Source organism: Caretta caretta, chromosome 1 (genome assembly GCF_965140235.1).
Source record: "Caretta caretta isolate rCarCar2 chromosome 1, rCarCar1.hap1, whole genome shotgun sequence".
In the NCBI taxonomy this organism is placed as follows: domain Eukaryota; kingdom Metazoa; phylum Chordata; order Testudines; family Cheloniidae; genus Caretta; species Caretta caretta.
This window is the reverse complement of record NC_134206.1, coordinates 126,742,233-126,761,655: the sequence shown is the minus strand read 5'-3', so window position 1 is coordinate 126,761,655 and position 19,423 is coordinate 126,742,233. Positions and strand designations below refer to the sequence as shown.

At 41.2% G+C, this 19,423-nt stretch overlaps 1 protein-coding gene across 6 annotated transcripts in view; it reads left to right on the top strand.

The window, feature by feature from the left end:
* Positions 1-19,423, top strand: part of LOC125640850 (E3 SUMO-protein ligase ZBED1) — a 79,461-nt gene that overhangs the window by 15,589 nt on the left and 44,449 nt on the right. For 4 of the 6 annotated variants that reach the window (XR_007357926.2, XR_007357925.2, XR_007357922.2 and 1 more), the window contains one exon: positions 122-245. The exons of the other annotated variants lie outside the window; for them this stretch is intronic. The gene's annotated coding sequence lies outside the window, so the exon portion shown is untranslated. Of the gene's footprint in view, positions 1-121; positions 246-19,423 lie in introns of those variants that run through there. 6 annotated transcript variants of the gene reach the window in all.

Sequence of the window (19,423 nt, the reverse complement as noted above, 5' to 3'; positions counted from 1 at the left end):
ATGGTGATGATTACGTCTATAACTGAGAATGTAGTAGTAACAGGTGTACATACTGCTAAACCATGGTGCCTGTCCATTTGATGTCATTTTCTAAACACCTATAAATAATTCTGTCTTTCAGGTTGGATGTGGCACCTCAAAGTTATCATGTCACATCTCCCTCTCTCTCCACATGCAAAGAGGCAATAACGACAATGCTGAGATAATATAGTAATTCAAGAAAATAAAATATTTTTGAAAGTGAATGACATTTGAGTACCATTCTTTGCCTCGTAATGTCAAAGTAAAAGCACAGCTAATAAAACTACTTATAGCACTTAGAGGAGTTTACTGACACTGAAAACCTTGTCATTTTTAAAGAAGAATAAAGGCAATTGCTAACAGGAGGAAAGTATGTTGTTGGGCAGCGAGGTTAGTCTCCTTGCTGTGACCAGTGCAAGTGGCATGCCTCTTAAATAATATCTCATTCTTTTTTTTAATGCAAAAGTGAGAAGCAATCCTTTCAATGAAAGAAGGCAGTGTCTTTCGACTCAGTTTAAAAAAACCCAAAACAAAAGCCAAACTGCAGATTATATTTTATTAAAATGTGAAAGCCAGAAATGTTTGAAGATATCCTTGACCTTCAAGCTCTTTTCTTAAATATGGGAACAACAGATGAGGACTGTGAATGTTTAAAATTGCATGACTTTAGAAATGGATGGAGTGCTAATGAAGTCTAGAAACATTCTTGTTGGGTTCAGAAGGCAGAGCTGCCTAATAAATTAAGGAACTGCCCAAGAAAGGCAATGATCAGCCATGGCATGTTGGCAAAGACAAACACACAGGTCCTTATTAGTGACACAATATAAAAAGCAACATCAATTTAAACCCCCTCCCTTGTCAGGATTTCTAAGCTAATGATTTGCCCTTTTACACGTGGAGCGCCGTGTTACATAAAGGATCTCCAATCACCGTAGAATGGATGTGAAAAACATGACCTAAATGGAATGATGTGGCTACTGTACACTAAACTCTTTTTGTTAAGAAATTTGGAAGATAACATATGTGATATGAGAAGGGCTATAATCAATTTAAATGGTCTATTAGGAAAAAAAAAAGACTTATTTCAATGAAAGCTCTAGAAATCCTGTGTTTCATCCATCCAGATATTAATAGTCCATCATCACGTAATCAGGATGGTTTTATAGTCTATTTTATTTATTGGGACAGAAGAATGTAAATAAAAGGTTTAGCAGGGGTCAGAAGTTACTAAAATTAAAAAAAAAAAATCTACCTACATTTAGAAATGGTCTATTTGCTGTAGAAATCTAAAGTACTGAAAATAGTGCCTCGTCTTTTAAATAATGAAAGGCCCTGAATTGATAAGAACAATCCTTCTTGCCCTACTCATGCAAAAGTTCCATTGAATTTTGCAAGAATAATATAATCAGGATTTGGCCCCCCAAATGCATTGATTCAGAAACTATTGCTAAAAGAACTATAGCTGGAATCCTTAAGCGATAAAAATTAAAATTACATCCAGGCTTGCCGCCAGCATGCACTCTATTACAAAGGAGCGCAAAACTAGCCTTGTCAGTACTGTATATGTAAATTATTTTCTAAATGGGAAAAATACTTTTAAGTGTTTTCATTTCATTCCATCTTGCCTACCCAACAAAATCATATTTGGAAACTTTTTTGATAGGTCTTCAAAATTCCTTGTTTGTTAAAAGGACACAATTAAGTGATTATTTTTATAGCTTTTTGTAGAAGCTCCATTTTCTGTTATAACTCTAGGAAACTTGAAAATGATTGTTTTCCCTACCAATTTTGCCACTGAAATTTACATCAACATTTACAACTTTAGCTTATGATTGTGCCTTATCACCTAGCCAGAACATCTTTGTTTATGCATGAGTATCACTGGTGATGAAAACATAGATCTCAGAATAGTATGCATTAGTGAAGGGTTCCTGCAAAGTTGGCAGAGTGAATACAAAATAAGGGTACAAATGCATCCCTTGCCTAATTCAGTTGGAGAGACCCCATGTATGAATTTGGCCCACTGTGTTTTTATAGGCATGACATCTCTTGCTTTTTATTGTTATTTTTTTGGGTGGGGAGGGGAAAGGCATATGTATTTTTCTATAAAAAAAATATACATAGAGCCCCTAATGTAACGGGGTCCTGGTCCATGACAAGGACTCCGAAGCACTCTGATAATACAAATAATAATAATAATAATAAATGTAGACAATATAATCAAGTCTAGATGGTACACATTTTATCATGTCTGTGTATCACTGCTATTTTACTGAATGGAATTGAAACCACTAGACTGTGTGCCATAAGGCCTGTACGTCTGACAGCTGATGGAGATTCTCTTTCAGCTCATGTTGTAGAGATCCAATCTTTTGGAGCAAATGGATCACCGGTCTATTTCTGCTGTCGTAGGTAGCCACCAATTTGTTTACAATATTGAAGTAACCAAAGCCAGACAATTTCATCTGATGCAAATCACAAAATAGAGAATAATAATAATTAAAAGGTCCAAGCAGTACTATATCATTTTCCATTCAACTGAGGATCACAGGCTCAGTGGGTAAAATCCTGATGCCATTGAAGTTAATGGCAAAACTTCAATAGGGCCAGGAGTTCACCCAATGTATTTATTTATTTATTTTGATTTTCAACATACAAACATTACCAAGAATGCCTACTTCAGGCACTAACATACCAGCAAAAATACAAAACTAAAACTGTCAGCGGGCAGTTGCAACCATCTCTCTCCATGCAAAAAACAAACAAACAAACAACAGTCTATACAGAAAATTGAAACTTTCCTTCTTCTTAGCTCCTGCAGAACACAGAACCCTACAATTAAATAATCCACACTCCAAGATAGATTCCTAAATGCCAGCCCAAATAGATGGACTTTGCAGTGTGCCATAGAACAGTGGTTCTCAACCAGGGGTACATGTACCCGTGGGGGTACCAAGAGGTCTTCCAGGGGGTACATTAACTCATCTAGATATTTGCCTAGTTTTACAACAGGCTACAAAAAAAGCACTAGCAAAGTGAGTACAAACTAAAATTTCATACAGACAATGACTTGTTTATACTGCTCTATATACTATATACTAAAATGTAAGTACAATATTTATAATCCAAATGATTTATTTCATAATTATATGGTAAAAATGAGAAAGTAAGCAATTTTTCAGTGATAGTGTGCTGTGACACTTCTGTATTTTTATGTCTGATTTTGTAAGCAAGTAGTTTTTAAGTGAGGTGAAATTTCAGTGTACGCAAGACAAATCAGACACCTGAAAGGGGTACAGTAGCCTGGAAAGGTTGAGGGCCACTGCCCTAAAGGTTAATAAAGTTGGATAATTTAAGCTGGCGTGAAAGAGTTAATTCCAAAGTGGAGGGGCCCTCGTTGAGAGCAGCTCCTCATAAGCTTCCTCTCTTTGCCCCGGACACTACAATTCAAGCACCTCTGCTGATCTCAACAATATTACGTAGTCAGAGATTGGATACAAGTACAATAAAAATAGAATGCACCTATTATTAAAAGAGATTTTAAAATGAACAAGTTGTAGTCTGAGAAAGTACTATACCAAAGCTAACCCAAGAACTCAGTGTTCATCTTATAGAACATGAAGGCATGTTGCCTGGAAGCGTAGATGACATTTTTAAGTTTCAAGTCATTCAATTATGTTGTTGTTATTGTACTGCAGATCTTCACAATATGGAACAATGTTCACCCCTGGCATCTGTTAGCAGTCTCCCTTCCAACCTGCTGATCTATCTAGATTTTTCTGTCCACCATATAGTGTGAATCACCAGATCCATATTTGTGAGGGTGGAATTCCAAAAGGGGGCAATTTAACCAAATATAGCTAAATGCATAAAGTTGTGTGGTGCTGTACTCATCTGAAAGTGTTAGATAAGGAGCAAATACATTGAGCCTAAGATGCTGCTAACATCAATCTTACCTTAAGTGTATGAGCCTGCATAAGTGTGCAAACAATAGGGAGCCATCCGGATACAAACATGTGACATCTTTATCCTATCCTTCTCCAAAATAATATATGGAAACATGTGCTTTGAAATTGATGACCAGTGTTTCACGCCTCTGTGACATAGCTGAAAAAGAGTGCAGCCCACTGTACATTTTCTGTTATAGAACTCTTATGATTACAATCAGTTGTTCAAAACTTCCTTTATGCCATCAGTATCTCCTGTACCCTCGCATGTTCGCATCCGGAGGGTGTTGGTTTATTCAAGTGTAGAGAGCAAGAGTCCATATTGCATGACATAGCAGACTTGTACAGATGGCCTTCCCTAGATGATAAAAGCATCAAAACAAACTGTGGCTTAATGCAAATCCCTTTATGTACTCCCAGTGGAAAAATGTCTTGAGTGAGTAAGGGAAAGCAGGTGGAGCAGGATGTGGGGAGAGAAGCCATGTAGAAGCAAGAGGACTTGAGGAGAACCAGGGTCAGCTGGAGGGGGTGGAGAATAGTTAGAGGAGCAAGGAGGAACTCGAGTAGTCAGCAACATCTGGGAATTCAGGGGATAACTAAAGGGGTGAAGAGTCTGGGAGAGGAATAGTTAGATGGAGGAAGTCTAGAAGATTGCTGGGTGGCAAAAGAGCGAGACACAGCCTGGGTGAGTTGTTGTGGGAGGGAAGCAGAGCAAGAGGGGGTGAGTTGTTGGGGGTAGTGGGAGCCTGCAAGGCTTTTGGGGATGTGAGTAGTCTGGGGGGGGTCACCTTTTTCATTCTGTCCCCTTCCAGCCTCTGCACTCTGATCCCCCTCTGCCGAGCCTCTCGCTTCCCTATCAGCAATGCACGGGGAAGGAGCTACCACCTCCTAATTGCTGAAGCTCCAATACTGACCTAGGGACAATGGAGAGGAGACCAGCGGGGCAGAGGGAGGTGGCAGAGAGGAGAGGCCAGACAATCCAGGACCACAGCAGAGCCATGGTCGCTGGGAGGAGGAACTGCAGTTGCAGTCCAGTTGACAGCGTGGTATCGTACATGGCCAGCAAGCAAGTGTGACAGAGCTGGCTGCCAAATGTCAGCATGTCCCATGAGAGACAGATGATACTTGTGTCCCTAGCAAAATCAAAATATGGTGAGGAAACCAAAAGCATAGAATTCATAGCAAATAATTTACTCATTTAATTTAGCCCCTTGTCCTGATCACAAAATATCTATGGACAAATCGTTATGCTCTTGAATCTACTAGTTATCCAATTAATGTCATTTTCAGTGTTTTACTTTATGGGTTGATCACAAATATCCATTCCAGATGTGTTGCTTAGGTTTGTTTGGTCATGTTGGTCATGTGACAGGGAAAATATTGGTGCACTCAAATTCAAAATTTGGTTCCTACAAATTTGCAGGTCTCTTTGAAATTCACTTTCTGTGAATATTTGTGCTGGTAAAACTTTTCTCCAATGTTCGTGGGAACAAAATGTATTTGAAGTAAAATCACTCATTAACTGTGCCAGTCATACAAACCTTCCAGAGTACTATCACATGCTCCTGTTCCCAAAGTCTCTTACTTAGTGGCTCAAATTTTAATATTTTTTGAACCTCCCCCTGCATGTTCTTTAGGAGACAAAAGTCTCCTCCTCTGCATGCTGCAGAACAGGCTGTTCCAAGAAGCAATTACTTAAGGTGCCGAGAAATTGCTTGTCTAAACCCTATCCCATTGGAACATTTGGCCAGTTTATATGAGGGTAGTTGATGTCCCCCATTGTTACTATTTTATTATCTCTTGTTACCTATTTGATTTCTCTCAGCAGTCTACACTTAATAACATTTTATTGATCTGGAATCTAATAGTACAAGCCTATTGGTATATTTGTATTCTTACGATATGGCACTTGTGTCCATAAACATTTGACTGTGTGATCTTCTCCACTCAGAGGGTAAAATCCTGACCCCATTCAAATTATTTAGAGTTCTGCCATTGACTTGAATGGGCCCAAGATTTCTCTTTCAATTTTTATTTCACTAGATGCAACGGAATCTTGTATGCACATAGTATCATCCCTCCACCTCTCCAATCTAACTCATCTTTTCTGTATAATTTATAGTCCGCTATTACAGTATCCCATTGGTTTTTTTTGTTCCATCATGTGGACTTATTATACTCCTACAAATGTACAGTTTATGCTTGGGACTATCAAAGGGCCAGAAGAGAATTAGGCACTCAAATCCCATTGAATGTCAATGGGAGTTGCACACCTAACAACCTTAGGCTCCTTTGAAAATCCCAGCCTACAGTGCAAAATTCTTAAACAATGATGAGGGAGAATAAATTAATGATGACTTTAACAATATAACACTGATCTGCTTTTTTTTTTAAACCGTGAAGGATAAGGAAATAAGATAGAGATACTGAAGATATAACAAAGATCTTATAAATAGAGTTTTTTAGAAAAAGCAAGTAACAGAAAAAAGGGAATCAAATTTTCAGGACCAAATGATATACATTCCAGAGTGTTCAAAGAATCAGTTAATAAACTTTGAAAAGTTAGGACAAGTTGGGATGTACCCAAAGAGAAAGATATGAGCTATCTATCTATATATGAATAATTTATCATCATATATTTATGGATAAATGATAAAAACAAGATTTTATAAAGACAAATTCAAGTCAGATAAACTTGATCACTTTATTGGGATAAAATTACAAAATGACGGATTGCTGTAGATGTAACATACCTGGACATTATAGTAAAGCATTCGATATCATCTCCTAAAATCTTAACGTGAAAACATAATGATTGGAACTGAGATTGCCACATGGACTAACGACTTGTGGAAGGACTGTAAACAAAGGATAGCGAGTAATAAAAACCCCTAAAGTACTAGGCTGAGGGAGGTTGCCAGTGGTGTCCCACAGAGATCAGTATTAGGCCCTGCTTTAATATCTTAGTTAAGAATCTAGAAACGCAGTAAACAACACTGAATAAACTGAAATATGAATGTCTATATTTTGGCTAACTGACATCAAAGGGAAAATCTGCTTCCCAAACCACCTACCCTGAGGAGTATAAACAGCACGGAGGGAAAGGAATTATTCAGGGTGCTTTTAGGACGGAGGATCAAATTTATAAACTGAAAAACCAGGACACCTGTCCCTAGAGGGGAATTGAACAGGTGAGCGGTTAGGTTAGGGGTAGTCACAGAAGTGTGCACTGCAGGCTGTTGGGAGCTGGATTGTATGATATATTGCTCCCTCTCCCTCTCTATTTTCAGAATAAAAACGCAAGCATTGTACAGTAAAAGGTGAGGTGGCAGAAAATTGTTTGTCCTTTTAATGGTCCTTTTTGGTCCCAACCTCTAATGGTACAGGAAAGCTTTAGCTGAATATCAGGCAGGATTTCCTAATGATATGTGTCTCCAAAACCCCCCTCGAGTAAAGCTTGCAGGATCAGGTCCTGTGAGATCCATTAAACTGTGAAATCATCTTGTAGAAAAGTGCTGAAAATCTCATCTGAACCTGAGATATTTAAAACCGGACTGATCAAATAATTAAGAATGTAGTTTAGGGAATTATCCTGAATTCTAAATACTAAATGAGCCAATAGCTTTTTAGTAGTCTCCACTACCCCAATCTTTCATTTCTATGATTATATAACTTTAACATACTATGTAGCACTAATTGGGCTAATTTAATAAAAAAAACCTAAACATTTAAAAAAGGCAACCACATTTTATAATTACCTACTTCTTGTCCCTTTGTCTTTAATTTCTTCCATAGCTAAAATATCCACTTATCTTTGATATTCATTAAAATATAATGTGAGTCTCTTCCAATAAAGGCCAAATTCTGTTCTCAGATGCACACAGGTCCCATTGACTTTAGTGAGAATTGCACGTCCACCATCTGATGATAGATTTTGACCCTAAGAAATGGTTGATTAAAGCTCCTTCCTTAACTTGAGACATCCACATAGTGGCGCTCTCAATAGTATGACTGATGGGCTGTAGTGCCTTTTTTTCTCCAGTTAGCTACCTGAGTCAGTGGTTTTTAGGTGATTTCCTTAGAATGTCTAAAGATTCATTAAATGGCAATATGCCAGTCAGAGGATTCTTGTTTTACATAGTGTTTTGCTTCTCTGTTACATTGGTACTTGGCATTTTAGCTGCCATTTCAAAACAGCTTAGAGATCCTTTACCCTGAGCCTGTTGTCACTGTAAATGCTTACCAATGTTCTGTGATTTTCCATTAAAAAGTTAATAACGATAGCCCTGATCTTGTGACGAGAATTGTGCTGGGGGAACCCTGTGCCTTTGTGGAGATCTACTGAAGTGAGCAGGGTTCTGTGCAGACAGAGGAGTCTTCCTCTGCAGTTCTCTTTCAATATTTCTCTTCTGTATTTGGGGAAAAAAACAGATTATATAGTCTCATCATAGGGTGATAACACTGTTTCCATTCCACTGTTAGCTCTAGAGGATGTTAAAAAGAAGCTACTAAAGTGAGACATTTTAAAATTATCAAATCCAAATAACATGGGCCCATATAATCTTCATCCAAGAATATTAAAGGAATTGGCACATATAATTGCATGCCCATTAGCAAGAATTTTTAATGAATCTGTAAACTCAGGGGTTGTACCCTATGACTGGAGAATTGCTAACATAGTTCCTATATTTAAGAAAGGAAAAAAAAAGTGATCCGGGTAACTACAGGCCTGTTAGTTTGACATCTGTAGTATGCAAGGTCTTGGAAAAAATTTTGAAGGAGAAAGTAGTTAAGGACATTTAGGTCAATGGTAAATGGGACAAAATACAATATGGTTTTACGAAAGGTAGATCGTGCCAAACGAACCTGATCTCCTTCTTTGAGAAAGTAGCAGATTTTTTAGACAAAGGAAACGCAGTGGATCTAATTTACCTCGATTTCAGTAGGCGTTTGATACCGTGCCACATGGGGAATTATTAGTTAAATTGGAAAAGATGGGGATCAATATGAAAATTGAAAGGTGGATAAGGAATTGGTTAAAAGGGAGACTAGAGCAGGTTATACTGAAAGGTGAACTGTCAGGCTGGAGGAAGGTTACCAGTGGAGTTCCTCAGGGATCAGTTTGTGGATGATACAAAGCTGGGAGGTATTGCCAATTTAGAGAAGGACTGGGGTATCATACAGGAGGAGCTGGATGACCTTGTAAACTGGAGTGATAGTAATAGGATGAAATTTAATAGTGAGAAGTGTAAGGTCATGCGTTCAGGGATTAATAACAAGAATTTTAGTTATAAGCTGGGGACGCATCAATTAGAAGTAAAGGAGGAGGAGAAGGACCTTGGCGTATTGGTTGACCCAGGATGACTATGAGCCCCCAATGTGATATGGCTGTGAAAAAAGCTAATGCGGTCTTGGGATGCATCAGGCGAGGTATTTCCAGTAGAGATCAGGAGGTGTTAGTACCGTTATACAAGGCACTGGTGAGACCTCATCTGGAATACTGTGTGCAGTTCTGGTCTCCCATGTTTAAGAAGGATGAATTCAAACTGGAACAGGTACAGAAAAGGGCTACCCGGATGATCTGAGGAATGGAAAACCTGTCGTATGAAAGGAGATTCAAGGACCTTGGCTTGTTTAGCCTAACCAAAAGAAGGCTGAGGGGAGATATGATTGCTCTCTATAAATATATCAGAGGGATAAATACCAGGGAGCGAGAGGAATTATTTAAGCTCAGTACCAGTGTGGACACAAGAACAAATGGATATAAATTGGCCATTGGGAAGTTTAGACTTGAAATTAGATGAAAGTTTCTAACCATCAGAGGAGTGAAGTTCTGGAATAGCCTTCCAAGGGAAGCAGTGGGGGCAAAAGACCTATCTGGCTTCAAGATTAAACTCGATAAGTTTATGGAGAAGATGGTATGATGGAATAACATGATTCTGGCAATTAATTATCTTTAAATATTCATAATGGCCTGTGATGGAATGTTAGATGGGGTGGGATCTGAGTTACTACAGAGAATTCTTTCCTGGGTATCTGGCTGGTGAATCTTGCCCACACGCTCAGGGTTCAGCTGATCGCCATATTTGGGGTCGGGAAGGAATTTTCCTCCAGGGCAGATTGGCAGAGGCCCTGGGGGGTTTTCATGTTCCTCTGTAGCATGGGGCACGGGTCACTTGCTGGAGAATTCTCTGCACCTTGAAGTCTTTAAACCGTGATTTGAGGACTTCAGTAGCTCAGACATAGGTGAGAGGTTTATTGCAGGAGTGGGTGGGTGAGATTCTGTGGCCTGCATTGTTCAGGAGGTCAGACGAGATGATCATAATGGTCCCTTCTGACCTTAATATCTATGAATCTATAAGAGTTTAAAAAGAGCTGCTGGGGAAGTTTCAGAAGACTGGAAGAAAGCTAATGTAGTGCCAAATTTTTTTAAAAAAGGAATGACCTGGGTAATTATAGGCCTATCAGCCTGACATCGATGCTGGGCAAGGTAATGGAGCCACCGATATAGGACACAATTAATAAAGAACTAAATGAGAGCAGTGTAATTAATGCAACTCAACATGGGTTTATGGAAAATAGATCCTGTCAAAGTAACTTTGATATCTTATTTTCATGAGATTACAAGGTTGGCTGATAAAGGTAATAATGTTGATGTAACATACTTGGACTTCTTTAAGGTATTTGATTTGGTACCACACAACATTTTCATTAAAAAAATTAAAAAACAGAATGATATAAAATTAACCTGGCACACATTAAATGGATTAAAAACTGGCTAACTGATAGGTCTCAAAATGTAACTGTAAACAAGAAATAGATTGAGAGGGTCTGTTTCAGGTAGGATCCCACAGGGATCAGGTTTTGGCTCTATGCTGTTTAAAATCTTTATCAATGACCTGGAAGAAAACATAAAAATATCACTGATAAAGTTTGCAAATAACTCAAAAATTGAGGAAGTGGTAAATAATGAAGAGGACAGCTCATAGATTCAGGGTGATCTGGATTGCTTAGTAAACTGGGCACAAGCAAACAATATACATTTTAAGGTGGATAAAGGTAAATGTATACATCTAGGAACAAAGAATGTAGGCTGCACTTACAGAATGGGGGACTCTATCCTGAGAAACAGTCACTCTGAAAAAGATTTAGGGGTTGTGGTGGATAATCAGCTGAACATGAGCTCCTAGTGTGATTCCAAAGCCAAAAGAGCTAAAGTGATTCGGAGATGCATAAACAGGGGAATCTCAAGTAGGAGTAGAGAGATTATTTTACCACTGTATTTGGCACTGGTGCAATTACTGCTGGAATATCATATCCAGTTCTGGTGCCCACAATTGAAGAAGGATATTGAAAAACGGGAGCGGGTTCAGAGAAGAGCCATGAAAATGATTAAGAGATTAGAAAACATGCTTTCTAGTGATAGACTCAAGGAGTTCAATCTATGTAGATTAACAAAGAGAAAATTAGAGGGTGAGACTTAAATATTTGCTCCCTATGTAGATTCTTACAATGGGCTCTTCAAAATAGCAGAGGAAGGTGTAAATCAATCCAATGGCAGGAAGTTGAAGCTAGACAAATTCAGACTGGAAATAAGGCATACATTTTTAACGGTGAGAGTAATTAACCACGGGAATAATTTACGCTGGGTTGTGGTGGATTCTCCATCACTGACAATTTTGAAATCAAGATTGAATGCTTTTCTAAAAGACGTGCTCTAGGAATTATTTTGGGGATGCTCTATAGCCTGCGTTGTACAGGAGATAGATGATCATAATGGTCCTTTCTGGCTTTAGAATCTATGAATCTTGGGAGGATCCAATGTTAAGGCCTGGATTCTGCAGTCAGAACTTCAAAGAGGCTCTGTATGGGCACAAGGGTCTGCAGACATGGATCAAATTACAGGTCAGGGCCTAAAAATTTGACTTCACCAAAAGTACACTTTGATATCCAAAGAGATTAAACAGGACGCACGAGTCAGTGAAAATTTAAGTGAGATGACAGTGAAAGAGAAAATGTTAGTGAACACCACTGCAAACTCTTATGATTTTATCTTACAATATTTGGTGGTTTTCTTAGAGCCTCAGCTTCTGGACTCATGATAGCACCAGACACCCAGCTTTCACTTTAAGGAAAGTAAGATTCTAGCCTTCATGATTGCAGAAAAAAGCATGAAAACATGAACCAATTCCACCTAAAGGGATCAAAACCCTGAAGACAAATACAAAGGACCTAAAACTTACATTTTTTAAACAATCTCATGATATTTTGGGACCCGACTCATGATTTTTGAATGTTTGGGGTTGGCACTACTGATGTATTTACATACATTTTAGGTTACCTTTTTCACATTTGTGTGTTTGCCACTTCAGGTGCTGTTTACATAGATTTCTTGACATTTTAATGGCTTCCATTGAATCAGAAAGGTTTCTTCCATGCACCCAAGAGTTTAAATTTAAAAAAAATCTGGTTTTAATTTGTATTTGTTTGTGGTAAAATTGATTCAGGTACTGCAGGCCTGGGCAAGACCTTCTGAGACCCTTAAAATAGGGTAGTTCGTGGAATGCCTCTATTGAGAGGAATTTGCATTAACTGAGTGCCACAGAATGGGCTTCTGTCTGGCTTATTGGCCAGGGTTGGGCTGTTTATGAGCCCATGGATTTTTGCAAGTGTTGCACATAAGCAAAGGGGTTATAGAAGGGTTACAGCTGCTGCTGCTGTGCAGTAGCTTCCCCACAGGCAGTCCATTTACTTAGGCTCTCTAGAGAGATGTGAATGTCACTTGATATTTGGCTGATCAGTAAAACAGAAAATTCCACCACGAGCAATCATCTTCTTTGTGTGAACATGTCTCAGTTAACTATGCTCTCTCAGATAAGCTCATTAAGCTATGGAGACTGACATTCGCTCCTTTAGAAAGTTATCAGGTATTAGAGAGATTCATCTGCTAGTTCAGGACAGCAGTTCAGTTTTATTTCAAATCAAAACCAAACAGAGTTGCATTTGGCATGGAGAAAAGGGAAGGCAGGCAGACTGAGAGAAAGGACACCATGATAACGTAAATCAAACTAGATCTGATACCATGTTTCTTTGCAGTTGTGAAAGAAATAGCATTCATTACCTCCTGATGCTTAAGCACAGTCAGCAATGCTCAGCAGTGACAAAACTGATTTGGACTAAGTAACAGCTTGCATTGCAGCAGGAGGCTTAACTATGTAAATATTTGAAACTGTAACCATACATGTTTTTAAACTTAACTGGCAAAATAATCTTCAAACGGCCAAAAGTTCAGTGTGTGTCTCAAAGAACTGACATTGGCATAGTCACGAAGTGGCAGCTGACCCGGATGTGTGGTGTTGCCTAGCAATCCCGCACTATCACATACAACCCAAATGTGGGTTAGAATGATTTACACAAGGAGAAAACAAAATGCTAATTTGCACCAGAAGGTTCTAGTTTTCTGTTGTGATTAGGAATTATATTAATTTATAACACCTCTTTTCTTCCTAACACTTTCTAACACATGAAACTGGAATCATCTGTCCAAAGTCTGTAAACAGGTGAGTTCTTTCGTCTTCAATGCATTCAACTAATTTGTTTCCCTGAGGACAGTGGTTCTCAACTGTGGTCCACCGTTTGTTCAGGGAAAGCCCCTGGCATGCCGGGCCAGTTTGTTTACCTGCCGCGTCCACAGGTTCAGCCGATCGCGGCTCCCACTGGCTGCGGTTCGCCGCTCCAGGCCAATGGGAGCTGCGGGAAGCGGCGCAGGCCGAGGGATGTGCTGGCCACCCTTCCCGCAGCCCCCATTGGCCTGGACCGGCGAACTGCGGCCAATGGGAGCCACAATCGGCCGAACCTGCGGACGCGGCAGGTAAACAAACCGACCCGGCGTGCCAGGGGCTTTCCCTGAACAAGCAGTGGACCACAGTTGAGAACCATTGCCCTAGGAGATAACCTTTTTTGAAAAAGGTAAATGCAAAGGAAGGGTTCTTCTAATACCATCCTGAAAGGCATTCTAGATGCTCAGAATTATGGATGTATCACCCAGACAGTGATTGTGCAGTGAGCTCTGCACATTGACCCCACATGGAGCCCAGTTGACTTCCAGTGTAGAGGTTTGTCCACATGGAACTCATTGCATGATCAAACAAACATTTTGGGCAAAATCTCACTCCACAGGGAAAGCCCACATTCCAAGAGAAGTGTGGAGCTCATGTGTCATTCTATCATTGCTAAAGTGGAGATATACAGATTTTGGACCTTTGGTGGAAGGTGTTTAGAGCAGGTTTCTCAACCCATGGGTTGGGACCCAAAATTGGGTCACCAGAATATTTCAAAGGATCATGTGGCAGCTCCTGTGGCTCCTGTCCCCAAGGGGTAGCTGGGCTCACCTCTCTGCTCCAGGCACTGTGACCTCTGAGGTCCCAGTGGCACGCAGGTTTGGCCCAGGCCAGAGGCGCTGACTCCGTGAGTGCTCCGGGGCTGGTGCCAGCGGTGAAAGTAATAATACATTGTTACCAGTACAGGAGCCGGCTCTGTCCCCTGGAAGGGGCCGGGCCTTGGGTGGAAGGGGCGGGGCTGGGGGGAAAGCCTCCCCCCAGACAGCCCATCTGCGCTGCCTGGCTCCCACCACCCGCGGCTCCAGCAGCGATTTAAAAGGGCCTGGGGCTCCGGCTGCTGCTGTCGGAGGCCCGGGGTGGGCCAAAGGGGGAAGGACGTTTGCTTTAACGGCCTTGCACCTTTTGCCTCCCCTGTTGGCGCCCTTGCCAGTAGGGTCTATATCGGCAGGGCTGCCACCGGCGGGGTTGGGGGGAAGGGGCAGCAATGTTAAGGCGCTGCCATGGCAGCGCTTTAACGTGGGCTGCGTATGGGCTGGTATCAGCTTCTTACCAGTATGCCGTACCGCCCCATACGGCTCACTTCCACCCCTGGCTGGTGCACCCACGGGGGAAAACATGGTGGGCGCTGAGCACCCACCAGCAGCAGCCCTATCAGCTCCCTTCTTTCCCCCGAGTGCATCCCACCCGCCGGTGGGCCCCACCAATCAACACTTCCCCCATCTCCCTGCACCTCCCACCCACCGTGATCACCTGTTTCACGGCAAGCGGGAGGCTCTTGGGGGAAGGAGAGAGGAGCGAGGGCCCAGCATGCTCAGCGGAGGTGGTGGAACAGGGCAGGAAGGGGTGGAGGTGAAGCGGGGGTGAGAAAAGGAGGGGTGGGGCAGGGGCTTGGAAAACGGGTTGGGGGGAAGGGGTGGAGTAGGAGTAGGGCCTAGGGCAGAGGTGTGGATCAAGCACCCACCAGCACATTGGAAAGTCGGTGCTTGTGGCCCAGTCATCATGATGACAAGAGTCCAGGTAGGCCAAATTTGAGTGAGTAGCACTGCAACCCCATGAGCCAGGTCACAACTCCACTCACACAAATTTGGTCAGTCATGGGGGACAAACCTGAGCGGACTGTAACCCCAGAGGTTGCAACGCTCGGAGCGGAGAGCCAAGCCAAGCCAGCCCCACAGCACAGGAACTGCAGGAACCGCCACTGTGGGGTGAATGCCAGGCAGGACCCAAGCTCCCCGGGGGGAGGATCTGCTCGAAACCATCCTAGGGCCTCTACCCTTGGACTATTTACTGGGTCGCGACAGGCCATAAACATTTATAATTGGGTTCTGAGCCCAAAAAGGTCCTCAGAACCACTAATTTACACACACTGGTATATGGTCCATGTCTCATCAGTGAATAGTACCTGTTTCAATCCTCGGTGTGTTGGTCAAGATGGCAGCCATCACACAAGATCATTAGAAACTTGTTTCCCCCCACCCTCAAAGGGAGAGGAGCCATACTTGCAGTAGAACTTTACCTGCAAACAGGTAGTAGAATGTGGAGTACTTTTTGCCTAAACCATCCTTTTGTCCTACCAAACTGCACAACCTTTTAATTCTCAATGAGCACTAACATGGAGGAACTGTGGAGCAGGAAATGTTCATTGTGTCAGACTGTGGTCAAAACTACCATACTCTACTAACATGTGAAAAGTTACCTGACATTGCCAGCTGTCACAGAGCCATATCTCAAGATTGGAATAGGCCCAATGTCTTCTTTTTTTTTTTTAGTTTTGGTTACAGTAGCTGAACTCTATCTCATTACTGTAATAATAGTTCATCATCGTGCTATCAGACTTGTCCCCCAGATGGTTCTGGCCTCCCTCACGTGGTGGACCAACCCTTCCAAAGTCCTGGTTGGAACCCCCTTTACCCTCTCCCACCCCACAGGACACCAATGGATGCCTCCCTTACAAGTTGGGGAATCTATTTGGACCATCACAGCCCAGGGAGTCTGGATGCCACGAGAAGCCAGGATGCTGGCACTACCTGTAACAAGCGCCTACTCTTCCCCGTACCTTGTATAAGGATGTGTGACTGCACTCTGTTGCCAGCTCCTTGGCTTCATAGAAACCCTATGTGTTTCTGCCCAGGTGAGCTTCATCCCCAATTAAGCCTCCCTGAATCCTAGCTCCCCCCCAGGAGCAGCCTCTGGCTAATTGGCTTCTCTTGCCTATATTAACTCCTCCAGGGCTAGTGTGGGGTGAATGCCCCATCATAAGGAGACAGACATGACATCTGACAAACTTGCTCAGTTTATCGATAAAAAGATACTTTGATCTATTTGCCAGCCCAGCAACTCAATCTAGCCTCTGAAGATCAACTGGATTTTTTCCCCTAGCTCCTATATCATCACCAATATTTAAGATTCTGCATGCCAAATCATTCCCTCAGTTACTCCTGTGCATCCCCACTGATACCTAATGGGTTGTACAAGTGTAATTGAGAATATAATGTGGCCTGCGGTAGTAGGGAACCATATGATGCCAATTTTTCCAAAGTCGCTTTTCAGAATAGAACCAAAGTTTAACTATAGAGAAACAATTAAAAAGATACATTTTGAAATGGATTTGGGACATACGTTAATGCTGCTGCAATTTACTGACATAGTCAAAACAACCCCAGTTCAGGGAGAAGAGACCCCTAAAGCATTCCCACATGAATACCTTTTTCAGTTTTGTTCTTTCCATTGTTAGAATTATAACACCTACCTGGAGAGGGACTGAGCTAGTCAGAAGTGGGGACAAAGGGAAAAAACCTCAGAATTTTAGAGAAAGGAGACCCAACTCCGAATCCTACCAAAAAACAAAACAAAACAAAAAAACAGCATAGAGAAACAGCACTAGCCCTTCTCCTCTGAAAATCATATTGTTTCCTCAGTAGAATATGATCTTATTTCTCCTGTTATCTTTCTCCATCACTGTTGAGCCCACCAGGAGTTCAATTAGCTCCAGCTAAACCCCATCTGCATTCTCAGAACTACCTCGGCAGGATCATTACTCAATCACATCTCTGCATATGTGCAAGAAAGATCTGATCCAAAGCTTACTGAAGTCAGTGGGAATCTTTTCATGGTATTAATAGGATTTGGTTCAGACCTTAAGTGAGTAGCCAGTGGAAAGGCTCAGTTTCACCTTATTCATGTAGTTGTTACAAATGGCACTGCTATACTGAGGGACAGCATGGTGGGTAAGGTTGAAGCTTCATCTTAAATGCTTTATTTCCTGTGTCAGTCCAACATACCATAATGAGCATGGTCATTGTCTTGGTCTTTCGCTGTGCTGGGAGAGAGAGAGAGAAGAGTATCTCACATGGGTGTCTAACTGCATTGTTATTATTCAGATTGGTAAGGATGGGTTCCGCAGTGACCTATGTCCAGCCCTCTTTGACCAGAGGGAAGAGGACAGTAACACAGCCAGTTTGCAGTCAGGACCTGAAGAGATCCATGTAGAAAGAGAAGGTGGAAAAAGGGAGGATCTCAAAGAAAAGTCTTTCTCACAGAACCAGGATTGGTTTGCACTTGTCATTATTATTTAGAGCTTTTCAAAGCAGTGCATGAGAATTTTGTCACGTGATTCCCACTGATATTGGTGGATATTTGTTGGTGCTCTTTTGTTGCTTACCCTTTAATAGGTGGGTACTTGGAACTCTTTAGTGAATTGCCACAGTAACTAAATGAAAATAAAGGAATATTGCCAGTTCATTACAGCTCATAATTTTACTACGCCTAAAAATACCACAAAATAACAATGTGAGGACTCCCTCTGCTGTCTTGACTAACAAATACTATTGCCAGAGCAGTGTTGGTAATTCAAACTGTTATTTATTCTGACAGTTATGTTTCTATAGAGTCTGTTTCTCTGAAGAAAAAGCAGACTCCTTATGTGAAAAACCAGTGGCTAGAATTCAGATCTTCCTACAGTATGTGTTACAGATAGGAGTCTCATGTCTGAGGAAGAAGTAGAAGACTAGCGAAAGGATAAACACATGCTTTGAGGATCAAAATAAGGAGACATTATATAAAATGACTAAGTGAACTTTAAAACGCTCACGTTTTACTGGTGATTTTCAAAATCTGAACCACAGCAAAGGGAATTTTATTAAACAAAACTAGTCAATCTCTTGAGTGACTCTCCACAGAGAAGATATTTGGCAGGCTAGTATGAAAGTCTTGTAGGGGTTTAATGTATGCATAAGGAAAGATAGCAAATCTTATTGAGGGAGGCTGTGTATATTGTATGCAATGTATGTGATATTTCATGCAATCCTTATGCTATTTGCTGTCTCTTTTTCCAAACAAAATTAATATTTGTGAAAAATGCAAAGTGCATGACAGGGGAAAGTATTTTCTACTGCTAGTTAGAGAATAGTTACAATCTGGGAAGCAGATGTGCAAGCCTCTCTGCTAATATACCTCAGACTTGACTGGAAGATCATCTTAAATGAGAGGATAGTGCTGTCTCCATGCAGATCCAGTCCTTGGCCTTTCGGATGAGGCTGCTGACAAAGGTGTCAGTTGTGAGGACAGTTTATGTAACATGGACGTGTGCTTTAGTCACAGGACTCAGATGCCTAACTCACTTCACATAAACCTCTTAACAAATAGCTATAGCTAGCAATGATTTTTGGGTCACTAATAATTTTGACAGGGTTTTGGTTGATGGCTTTTATACAGACTTAGTTGAGAACATTGAAAACAACGAGGAGGATGCTCTCCTCATTTGTAAATCAGGAACACAACTCCATTGAAATCAATAGTGTTCCATTGATGCATAACCAGCTTAAATAAAGGGGAAATAATTTATATTTATACACAATGATAATACTGAAAGGACAACATATAGTGTAATATTCACCCCCGTGCAAAAGGCCTGTATATACCACAAAAATCCCACTTAGATCCTCAATATTGACGCTCTGTTTAGGGGTGAATTTCATTCACAATAAGGAACAAAGGAACAAAATATAAAAAGATTAGGATAGATTGGAGCTGCTATGGCAGATGCACATCAGTGTGTATACAAATGGCAAATAGTCTGGGAGCACCAAACTAAGCAAGGGAATATGTACTAAGTGG